Below are 13,069 nucleotides of genomic sequence, written 5' to 3' on the forward strand. Positions count from 1 at the left end.
AAATTTAAGGGGGTCTGAATACTTTCCGTACCCACTGTATATATATATATATATAAAATCTCTCTCTTCGCTCTCTTTATACATATTATTAGTTAATTTTATAATATTTATTATATGCAATATATTCACTTATATATGTATATATTTATATTTTCTCTAGTAAAATAAAGAAAATAATATATCTTAATAAAACTAATTTTATAAAAATACATGTGAAAAACATTATATAAACATACATCAAATTTAAATACTTTAAATATTGTTCATAAAAATAAAATGTATAATTAATTATAAAAATTACATATACATATTTGGCCGCTTTTCGCCAGCTTTTGACATTTTCATGTGCATTTAGTTTTTTCAGTTTACTTTATGTCAAGGCTCTTCAACTTCATTCCTGGAGGGCCAGTGTCCTTGAGACTTTAGGATCAATCCCAATTAAACCCACCTGTCTGTAATTTGCAAGTAATTCTGAACATTTTGATTAGCTTGTTCAAATGTGTTTGGTAAGAGTGAGTGCTAAACTCGGCAGAACACTAGCCCTCCAGGACTGGAGTCGAAGAGCCTTACTTTAGGGGCTTCGTAAGTTCTTGTATTCCATCTGCAAAAAATTATACTTGTCGCTCTATGTACAGACATGAATCTTAAAGAATTAATTGACATAAATTAATGTGTTAAACTGGGCATCCAAATACAAATACAAATATATATATAAGATAAGATATTAAAATCTAAGGCTTGTGTAAAAGCGTCTGTTGGATTAATAGTTAAATTCAGAGAAATGGCATTTGATCCATTAACACAATTAATTCAGAATATCTCAAGCATGATAAACACTATCACAGCAATAACAGTTTTGACCTCTCCTTGAAGACCGCCATTATTCAAGCATTTTGAGATCACAGACTAAAACACACCATGAGCCTTCTACCACGCTTGAATCAAAGCCCTCAGACCAACCACACATAAAACAGACACTTCATCCAGGAGCAGAAACCACAAAGGCCACAGACTTGACTTCAGCTCAAGATCACTACTTCCCAGGAATATACTTCCGTCAGTTAAAATAAAACGAGGGGAATGGATGATGTGTTTTGTGGCCCTGTGGGTTCCCTGCATGCTGTTAGGATTCATTAGGCTGAATAACCCCTATGGATTAGCATTGCTTCAGGGTTCTGGCACCAGGCCTGCCACTCTGACAGGTCATTATTGCGCATCAAGCTGGGACCAACTGCGGAGCGTACTGCAGCAGCTAGGCCTTTGAATCACACCCTGCTCTCTCTACCCACATCTCAAAAGACCGCAGTGTTCCAAACGTCCTCTCGCCTGCACTGTGGGGCTCTCGGTGGGACACGGGTTCGCTACACCTCTCTTCAGGTGCCACTTGAAGAAACACGGCTGACATCAGAAAAGACGGAGTCTGAAACTTTAATTCAGACACTAACGGCTGATTTCCCCGGACACAGATTAACATAATGTTTTTTTTTATAAATATATAATTAATACATATTTTAAAAAAAACATTATTTGTTATTTATTTTTAAGTTTTATATAAATTATATTTTATAAATCAGTACTAAAATTGCTTATCAAAAAAAAAAACTCCTTAAAATTAAATACTGAAGTCAAAACAAAAATTGAATATCCTCAAAAAAACATGAAAAAATTATGCAAGGTAAGACAAATGAATTACCTAAATAATAAAAATAAAGATATATTTATTTTAAACGTTTTATTATTATTATTATTATTATTATTTAGGCAATTCATTTGGTCTTTTTTTGAGGATATTCAATTTTTGTTTTTTAAGGGGTAGATATTAAAAGGGGGGTATGATATCAAAACATCACGATCATTTGTTTTGCTCAATTTTGCAAACGAAATAGTTCATACACATGTACATATATACACACACAGATTTTGACTAAATAGAAAAGAAGACACCAAATAACTCTCAACTTTCACACTAGCATACATGTCAATAAATACCGGATTGCAAAAGTGCCGCTTCTCAACAAAGCTATACATGGATCCGTCCCAGCAACAGATTCCTATCAGTAAATCATTATACATCCTGCAACTCCAGTTTGATATCAACTTCTTGTTGGCATATCTCATGCAGATAAAATCAGCCACTTCACAGGGTCAGAAGATACAGTGGAAAAAACAGCACAGATAATAAATACCCAGATACACAGAAAATCAATAGGACTTGTGTGTGGGTTGATATTAACAATTGACAATGTCATAGAGCTGCTTGCTGTGCTGAGGAGAGATGATCAGGATACATGAAGGCAGATGGTATTGATTTGTTCTCCTGTTTAAACAAAGCTCCGTAATGCAATTCTGAGGGTAACTGACAACCAAGGAAAAGCTATTATTTCTCAATATTGCAAAACAAATTGTAATTAGAGGATGGGGCCACAGATGATTGAGAAATGGCATTTGCACGGAGCACTCCGAATCGATCAGCTCTTTTTCACTTGACCCCTCATAAACGGCTCAGATTAATACGGTTTAGATTATGAACCCTCGCTGGGCGTTTGATTGGCAGTCTTTGCTGAGAGGGGCTGCAGATCTCCAGAAATGAAAAGAGCTTAACCCAAAGACTCCCAAAGAGGCCACTCACCTCTATAACGCACGCCTTCTCTACACTTGGCCCGGTTAGCAGAGACTTTAATAATAAAACAGTGGAGAGTGGGATTTATGAACAGGTCATTTAGAGTGCACCGGGAAAGGGCTCTCAATCACACAATACCCAGAGATGATTAACGATGACCTGTTTGAACTCGGATAAATCCGTGATGAAGTCATCGCAAGCGACACTCTCCTATTCATGGCTAATTAGCGTGCAGCCTGCCAATCAATCTGACAGCTCAAGTCATGTAAGGTTCATAAACAATTTTGAATTAGCTGGAACTCCAAACTCATAAAACTGCTCAATAAGTTTAGAAATAAACCTGTTGACAAGCCAAGCAGAGTTTTTGTCCAGGTGCAACGTGTTGAGGTTTATCTCAGTCCACTAGCCTAGCAGAGTTAGCTGTAGTTTTAACTAAAACAATCAAGTTTTTTTTTGCAACATTTGCAAGATGGCTTCCTCCTCAGGAGTTATATATAGGGTCTATTTAGTGCATTCTGATTTACCAAAACATTTACTCATGACAACTCGCAATAATTCATATGAAATGCTGAAATTGTAACACAAGTATGACATGGCTTGTATGAGAAAGGACATTTTATGTCTTATTACAATCGTCGTAAGCATTAGCGTTTGACTGTAGGATTGGACTTTTATGGTTAGGTTTGTACCATTTTCATACCTTGTTCGATTTTGCAATTTTGTATAACTTATTATGACTTTTCATGAGACCAGAGTTAATACAATGTTGTTCAAAAATACGGTTGAAACACCCCCTTTAATTTGGACCCTGAAGTAAGGCTAGGCAATAGGACCAAATATACTATCATAATATTTTTTTTCATATCACACAATATTGATATTTATCACAATATTAATTTACCATTAACAGGGAAGGAAATGCTTTCCACACGTTTGCTAAACCTTGAAAATTAACTCTACAGAGTAAGATACATTTTCATTTAGGGCCCCATGAAATCCTTCTTTTTTTCTAAATTCTGTGTTTTCAGTTTTCATTTTTTCTAGATTCTGTTTTACAATTTATTAAAGAATTAAAACTTTAAAAATAAAAAAATTTTATTTAATCAAATGAAAGTATAACAAATAATTTACAAGAAAACATTGTATTTTTATTTATTTATTTTATTTTTTGGTCAAATAAGTATGGAAGCCCGTTTCCGCCACTGAATAAAAAAATATAATTCTGTAAGTCATAATAATGAGAAACTTTCTCAAAATTATGACTTAGTATCTCGTTATATTGAAGAGTAATTTTTCAATAAGGATGAAAAAATATCTTGAATGTATGATATTGCTTAAAAATAATAATACCATTATTATTACCTTGAGAAGTATATTTCAGTACACAATAGTAATATATTTGTCATAATTTCTTCAAGTTAAACTAAACTTTTTTTGTCGGTTTGTTGTAAGTGTCAGTGTGTATTTTTTTTTTTTTTTGAGCCCTCAGAACAGCTCAGGAGAGGAAGTTTATGTCCTCATACATTGCGACAGCAGACTCTGGACACACAGTGATCATCACACATGTTTAAGTTTGTGTAAAGGTATCGGATTAATCTATATTGAGCCTAGTCCTAAAAGTTCTGAAGTCAAGCAAAAAATAAATAAATCAGCATTTACACATTTTTGGGTATGGTTACACTCATTTGTTTATCCAGATTACTATGCAAAATGCAAAAAGGTCATTAACTGGACATATAGGTTCATCTCTCTCTGCATCACAGTTTTAATTGTTCTTGATTTAAGGATTTTATCTCAAAACCGTTGGACTGCACACATAATTTTTTTGATATTAACTTTGCCACATGGAGGACACGTGAAGGATTACATCAATTTAAGCAATTACTGTTTGGCTTATAGTTGACTACACACAGTGCCTATGAGTTTACTTGCTATATTGATTCCAAAGCCAATGTTCACTGGAGGGAAATCCCAGGATGCCTCCATAATCTGCAGCCAAAATTCTTTTTGACTGAGCTTGCAGCTCTGCCAGAACTGACTGAATCATTTGGGCCGCAGTTTTGCAGACATAACGGTTATTTAGTGTGTACAAAAGAGCCAATACAATTAACGGCAGCAATTTCATGAATAAGCTGCAAATGGTAGCCTGAGGAATCATTAGCTAAAGGAATTTTTCATTCATATTAGAGTGGCATTCTGAGGTCAAATGTCAGGCATCTTTTCAGTCCAAACTTGGGAAATGACTGTGATGAATTTGACACTGTCATTTCAATTAAAAATGTATTCGTATTACTTACGTTTCAACTCAGTCCCCTCTGCTCTTCCATAGGATTCCACTGCTTGTGTGAAGTGTGATTTTCTAATAGTTGTCTCACGTAATAGTCTCACACACACAGACATGCTCACACATACTAATTTTCATTGGTATGCTAGATGCAATCTCACCAGCATCCTTTTGAGAAAACCTCCCACCTGCTTAAGGAGAATGATGAGACATTAGGAGACGTGTTCTGTTCAATAATTCATGTTATTAATAATGAAAGCTACAGACATATCAGTGGATGAGAAATATCGTTTCTGCTCAGTAATTTTATGAGGCTGTAACATATTGCCAACTCTGCCATAACACTGCCTTGCCACATTTTCTAGTTTTTGACTTGAAATTAGCTGGGCATGATGCATTGATAATATAAACCCTGTCCAACCAAACTATATGAATTTATACAACAGATGCGGTCTTCCAATTCAAGGGCTAAACAGCGTTTCAAGACTGCTGATATTTAACGTAACAGCATTGAGATGCTTCACTCTTTGTATCCCTCTGCTTGTCTGTGTTCACAGCATCTTAAGCAAGAAAAATCTAAAATGTGAGCGGAATGCCAACTAGTAGTGTTGCACGCTATACCAGTACTAAAAAGGTATCGCGGTAACCTGCTTTTAAAAACGGTACAATTCCTCATTTTACTAGTACCGGTACTTTGAGAAGGCATTTTAAAAAGAGCAGTATTTCCTGAGTAAAACACTGTTTATTTAGGGCGCTATGATTTCTGCAATGTGGAAAACGCGGACGGAATCATGGAATCCAAACATAAAAAGCACGGTTTCATTTACTGCACACATACTGAAGCACGCGTGATGCTCGCTGTGTTTTCTGCCTCAACCTCCTCAATATGAGTACATGAACACATGAACATAATCACTAGTCAGTTCATGAGCATTTTCCCCTTTCTTTTGCGGAAAACTATCGTCATATCATATACGACCAAACGTAGTTTGCAGCAACCCGTCAAAATAAAAGTTTGGTTTAACTTGACAGAAATATATTAGTTAATGTAATGATAGTACTACTAGTACTAATACAAATATTATTAAAACAATATTTAAGGAATATTTACCAGAAAAATTATTTACCAGAATTTATTCACCAGAAAATTGTAAATACAGTATTTCTGAAATTTCTAGGGCCTTAAAATTTTTATTTTTGTTCAACTTTTAATAAATTGCTAATAAATTGTGTATGTTTCATGATTTCAATTAATTAGACATGTTTCTGATTAATATTTTTTAATGTAACCAATAAATTAGAGTCTAGAAAAATTTAAAGGGAAAATAATGGAATCCAGAAAAATAACAATGGGGGTGGAATCCAGAAAAAAAATTGAATTTGAGAAAATGTTGGCACTGGCATGTGATTTTTATTTTTATGTATTTATTTTATTTTAAGGTGGATGAAATGCTTTTTTAATAGATAAAATAACTATGACCTCCATTTGGATCATCTATCATTCAATTACTTTTCCTGTTGTTCCATGTTTTTGTCGTATTATCGGTTCAGTAGTAGTATCAAAATATTTTAGTCATGTATCATGAAGTCAAAATTTTGGTATCGTGACAACACTACCAACTAGAGTTCCGAATTTAAGAACTGACTCGATTTTAAATCATATATTGGAATTCGAATTGGCCACACCCCACAGGAACCAGAATCAGTTCCATTTGAATTGGAGTGACAGGACTGTGAGTTCAATCTATCAAGCAGTTATTCACTGACAAAACATCATATACAAAGTTCTCCATCATACCTGCCAACCAAATGCATAATGACTTTTGCTCTGGTATTTTGAGTGTAGTCAGTGTTAAGCCAATGACGAACACGCATTTCACAGCATGTCTCTGGGCAAACGGCCCGATAGATCCCTTTTCAGCTGCAAATATAGATCCTTGTGCCTCCATTCCATGTCCTTCCTTCACTCCTGCTGAGCGAAAACTCATATGGGATTCTGCTAACAACAAAAACCTGCACAGGATGTCTCACAGCGCACACAAGCTGACTAAGATTCAGCACTGAAGGCCAACTTACAGCTAGGTAAGAACCCCACCGCAGTCATGTCGGTCCTGTTTGGCATTCAGCGAAGGAGGGGAGATGTATTAGTCACAAAGAGTCTCAGAGGGAGCCGTTCTTACACATTCTGATCACTGTCCACCCCAATGGCCCTGAAAAAGCCAAACCCAGGATTTATACATTTCTTTTAGATCGCCATAAATTCTTTACACCAACACAAATACGTCCGATGGGAATAAGCAAGGTTACTGCAGATGAAATAAGTCGAAGATTCAACTGGGGTTTCAGACAGCACAAAAAAACTAATGAGATGAAGACCAGCTCTGGCCTTCATTTTGTCAGCGCTTAGTTAACCTGAGCTACACTTTAAGATGTGATGCTCGGAGGTGGTGCGGCAGAGATGCCTTTATGGTTTCAGAGCGCAAACACTCAGAACACAATTCACATGCAGTACAAGGTTATTTATTTATAACTATTTACTCGATATGTAGGCATTTTAGTGTATTCTGTATGTTCACATCCAAGCAAAGGAAAACCTTAGATTAGATTGGAACTTCCAGGAGGGCCCAGTTGTAAAAAAAAAACAAAAAAAAAACTGCCTACTGTAGATAAAAAAATATTGTCTTGGATAAAATAGGGCCTTTGAGTTAAAAAAACATTCTGTGCATTCAATACACATAGTATGAAGAACTCAAATAGAAAGAAATGAGTAATGCTATACACCTCAACATAATTTACGGTCATACAAGGCTTTACTGGCTTGGCTAACTAAGATGCCCATTCGTAGTGATGTTCATACAGAACAGACCACAGAAGATAGTCACAGTATTTTTCTAATATAAGCATTTTCTGACAGGGACAAGAGCTCATTACTGTAGTCTCTCAGGTTATATTGAAATGGTGACCTTTGTGACGTCTCTTATCAAAGGCATTAAACATCAATAATTCAAATGAAATACTTCACTTCCTCTCCAAATCTTACTCATTCGGACAACATCATGAAACTTTTAGGAGTTGCATGCATGAAATATTTACAGCGAAGCCATCACTCATTTCATAATGAATAAGCACACCTTGGCATTGACACATTTACTCTTGGAGCACGAAGAGAGAAAGCAAGTAAGTTTTGTCCTTCATGGGGCATCTTAACACTCATCTTCTGCTTCTGTTCAGCACAGTAAGCAAATTGTTTTTGGGACACACTCCAAAATGTAGACAATAGACAGATATAAGATAGATTGATGCAATAGAACAATAGACAGATCAATAGATAGATGGAATGAGAGAATGACAGAACGATACAAGGATGGATGGATGGATAGATAGATAGATGGATAGATTAAAATGATATGATATGAAATGATAGATAAAATGACAGAACAACAGAATGAACAAAGGATGGATAGGTGGATGGAGTGAGAGAACAACAGATAGAATGCTGTAATGATAGATAGATAGATAGATGTTCAAGCCAGACTTTTCGTCTATTTTTAGCTCCACAGCTGTCACATTTTACCCCGCTGATTCTCTAGTGCTTTACGTCACTGCAATCCACCTTTCCTTTCACAACATACCGGTCCCAGCAGCAGCTTGACGTGACCCTTTCCGTAGGGATGGGCCACAGTCATTTTGTACATTTTGAAGACCATGAGAGCAGACAAGAGTCATCATTCATGATGTCTGTTTGGCTCCTGCTGAAACAGTCAGTGTGCTTTAGTCTCAGACAGGACAGCTCCTACCTAGGCTCCTAGACCGGGTGGACAGATGCCCCGACTGCCCCATGACCTCTCCGGTTGTCATGGTTATTCACAAACACCAGGGCTGTGTCACAAGGCATCAATCTCCAGCTCTCACCCCTGGTCCTAAGAATAAAAAGAACCTACATTTGAACAAACAGAGGAAAACTCACAAAAAGCCATGTGAGGGGTAAAACAAAAAGATACGTTGTGATGGGAAGTGGGTCTATATTTATCGTATGGAACGACAGCTGGTTTCCAGTTGGTCCAGACAGTTCACTGGTAGGTCAAGATGTTTTTTGGAACATTCATGTTGGTCTTTTAGATTTTAGGGTTAGACTATGGCGACTTGAGCATTTTATCAATAATTTCCTTTTTAATATAATATAATAAATATAATATAATATAATATAATATAAAACACATTTACAATACTGGCGATTTTATATACAAACATGCATGGATGAATATAAATGTTTTGTAGATTTTCATTGTTAGTATACTTACTGTTAAAGCGCTGATACTTACTGTTAATGTTAGGATTAATTCACCTTAATTTCGGTCTAAAGGTCAACAAAACCTCAGTTCAAGAAATATGATGGTCATACTAGGAGGGGCAACTTTCATTTTACCTGTTGAGCTAAATGGTCATCAAAAATGGCTCACTCACGGATCATTTCAAGTTTGTCACAAGTTCATTTTGATTCGAACCTAAAATAGTGGTTCCTAGGCGGTATGTGCTTTAAAGTGAAGTGACGTGTGGCCAAGTATGGTGACCCATACTCGGAATTAGTGCTCTGCATTTACCCATCCAAAGTGCACACACACAGCAGTGAACACACACACACCGTGAACACACACCCGACTCGAACCCACAACCTTTGGGTTATGAGTCCGACTCTCTAACCATTAGGCCACGACTCCCCCCTTTAAAATGTTCATTTTCACCAGTTGCTCCCATCCAGGACGACTTGCAAACCGATTATGGGCGAAAGACGCGGGTATTTTCGTTTTGACACTCTACTTAGCCAATCAGAGTGAAGAAGAGAACCTGATAGGCGGGAAATATCATATTGACAGGGTAATCAGCCAGTCAATGCGAAGATATTAACATGAGAGGCGGGCATTATCGCAGTGACAGGTTATAAACGCTTAATTTGACCATGTAGTCAGTGTTGCCAATTTAGCAATTTTTTTGCTAAATTTAGCAACTTTTCAGAGTACCCTAGCATCTTTCTCTTCCAAAAGCACCTAGCAACAAATTTAGCTATTTTTAAATTTTATTTGGCTACTTTTAGCAACTTTTGATAAGTGACTCAAACAATAAAAGGCACACATTTTCCATCTAAATTTCACAAAAAGAGGAAACCAAAGATGCCTAGCAGTACACACATCACGTGAATTAAATTATTGCTATTTGCAATTGTACAATTTGATAATAATAATAATAATAATTTAATAATTGTTCATTTATGATACACCTTGTTGTACCTGTGATTGTTGATCAGTTAGTACACTGTAAGAAAAATATCTAGAAAAATGGAAAAGGTAGGCTTCTAGTAATTTTCCAGGACATTATCCGTTATTCATTATCCATTGTAACCCTTTAATCCGAAACACAAAATACAATGTAAAAAACGTGTAAAAAAAAAAAAAAAACTTGTAATCGTTCAAAAATGTGTAAGTGTTCAATAATTCAATGTTGTATATAAAAAGTTATTTACATTTTAACATTATATTATGCATTTATATTATTTTACGATCAAATCTAAATTAACATATAAAAATATATTTTTTTACTGAGATTTGATGTGACACAATTTTGCGTCGTGATTACGTAATGACGTCATCACGCAATGACATCACAACGTCATTTAGCAACTTTAAGCAACAAAACCTTCCTTTAGCAACTTCCCCTGAAAATTAGTTGGCAACAGTGCATGTAGTACGTGCTTCTGAATTGTAAAATTAATTCTATAAACATGTGTGACTTCTATTTTAATAGGATTGATAATGAAGATATACTGTATCTGCGAGCGCCAATTCTGTTCAATAATATATTGACCAGCTTATATTTAGCCCTAGACTAAACCCTGCCTTAGGGTAGCCCTGTAGCAAAATTGACCACCTAAACCAAGTAGATTAAAAACCAACACATATCAGTTTAAACAGAAATCAGGGCTCTGAACACATTTTTGTGGGTGGACACCCTCTCCCCTTGGACATGGGATAATGTTCCCAGTTGTCCTGCCCAAGTGATGTCCCTGACTGAATTATATTCCTCTAAATGCAGATCTCCTCATTTAAAATGTTCTCATTGTATTAGAGCTCCAAAGCCCTTTGATACCCTCATTGCGTTCCCACTGTAGATAGGAAAGCACAGCAGTGTCCTTTGATGTGTCCTGGTAGGCAGTGTTGTGCTGTGGGCTCATGGTAATGAACCGATGCGGCTCCTGCAGGTGAAGATCTACACAGACGTTGTCATCAATCACACATGTGCGTCGGGCGGAGGGGAGAGGAGGCACTCGACCTGCGGCTCGTACTTCAATGCCACCCGTGAGGAGTTCCCATCTGTGAGATACTCTGCCACTGACTTCAATGATGACAAATGCACCAGCCGCCGTGGAAATATTGAGAATTACCAAGACATTTATCAGGAATAATTTCAAAAGTGATAAAAGGGCCCTTGTTGGGAATGCCATTGGACACAGATGGAAACTGGAATTTTTTTCTCATCTAGGCAAAGCAATCAAAAGAGTATTTGAATATCAGATGGGCTTCGTATGAACCACCACAATATTCTACACACAACCGGTCAAAAGTTTGGACTAATTAAGATTTCTTCATGTTTTTGAAAGACCTTTTGCTCACCAAGGCTGCATTTAATTGATCAAAAATACAGTGAAATCAATAAAATGGTGGAATATTATTACAGTTATCTATTTGAATATATTTTGAAATCTCATTTTTTTCCTGTAATGGCAAAGCTGAAAATCAGCAGTCATTATTCTGGTCTAAAGTGTCACATGATCCTTCAGAAATCATTCTAATATGCTGATTTGCTGCACATGTAACATTTGTTAGCATTATCAATGTTGAAAAGAGTTTTTGCTGCTTAATGTTTTAGTGGAAACCACGATCCGCTACCATTCAAAAGTTTGGGGTAAGCAAGATTTGTAAAAAAAATTATAATAATACAGAAAGAAATGTAAAAATTAATTCATGCTTTTATTCAACACAGAAGCAATAAATTAATGTGAAGACATTTATAATGTCACAAAAGATTTCTACTTCAAATAAATGTTAAAGATTCTTTTGAACTTTCTATTCATCAACAAATCAAATAGTAAATTAGGTTTTAAATTAAAATAGATCCTAAATTGTAATATTTCACAATATTACTGTTTGATGTATGTAAAAGCAGCCTTGGTGAAACATTTTCATCCATTAATAAATTACTTCAAACTTTTGACCTGTGTGGTTTATGTTGAACCCTTAATCAGTTGATCTAGTACAGGGGTGTCCAAACTCAGTCCTGGAGGGCCGGTGTCCTGCAGGGTTTAGCTCCAACCCTAATTAAACACACCTGAATCAGCTAATCATGGTCTTACTAGGCATGCTAGAAACTTCCAGGCAGGTGTGTTGAGGCAAGTTCCGAGGACCGAGTTTGGACACCTCTGAGAGTACTTCCTAAAAAAAAAAAAAAACGGGACAGTAATGGTTTCTTTGTGTGTCCAAAATGTTGCAAAGCATAGTAAAATCTCAAATCTCATTCATGCTTAATATTTAATGTCAAGACAGATCATGATTGAGCATCATGACTAATCATGAAAAGCAAAAGCATTTGGCGTCCCTGAAATCAAAACTGGCACAATGCGTCTTGAGAATCTTAGATCTCAGACTAAAGTACAGTGAACAAATAACAGCTAATCTTCGAGTCGGGCCAGCCCTGGTCACAGTCTTTCTTGTGTATTGTTTGTGTTTGTCTGAGCTCTGCTGTATTGACAGCACCATCTGTTGCTGTGCTGCTGGAAGATGAGCTGGCTGACTTGATAGCGACTTCTAAATGTATTCTCCTTCACATCAAAGGCACATGTTGTGCGTGCAGAACAATACTGGTACCATTAAACATCAGGATCCGACCTTTTGCAACCTTGAGCGCACAAACAACCCAGATTAATAACAATATTGCAAAGAAAAGAATATATAAACAATATTGTTATGAGAGGGTCTTGAAATCGACCAGCAGTTTCAATGAAGATCCAGATAAAAGTATTATTTACCTTTTATTTTTTTTGTATTGCAAGACATATCAACAAAATCAAATATAATAATAAAAAATAATATTAAATTAATCGATGATGAACTTCT

General features: G+C 36.0%; 1 long non-coding RNA gene across 1 annotated transcript in view; it reads right to left on the bottom strand.

Moving 5' to 3' along the window:
* Nucleotides 1-9,428, bottom strand: part of LOC107757699 (uncharacterized) — a 19,053-nt gene extending 9,625 nt beyond the window's left edge. The window contains exons 1-2 of the long non-coding RNA XR_001641960.1: nt 9,410-9,428; nt 8,702-8,824 (exon numbers count right to left, since the gene is read on the bottom strand). This is a non-coding gene — a long non-coding RNA (uncharacterized LOC107757699). The remainder of the gene's footprint in view (nt 1-8,701; nt 8,825-9,409) is intronic.
* Nucleotides 9,429-13,069: the final 3,641 nt, after the last annotated feature.

Source organism: Sinocyclocheilus rhinocerous, unplaced genomic scaffold (assembly GCF_001515625.1).
Source record: "Sinocyclocheilus rhinocerous isolate Xijiao unplaced genomic scaffold, SAMN03320098_v1.1 scaffold1374, whole genome shotgun sequence".
NCBI classification, from domain to species: domain Eukaryota; kingdom Metazoa; phylum Chordata; class Actinopteri; order Cypriniformes; family Cyprinidae; genus Sinocyclocheilus; species Sinocyclocheilus rhinocerous.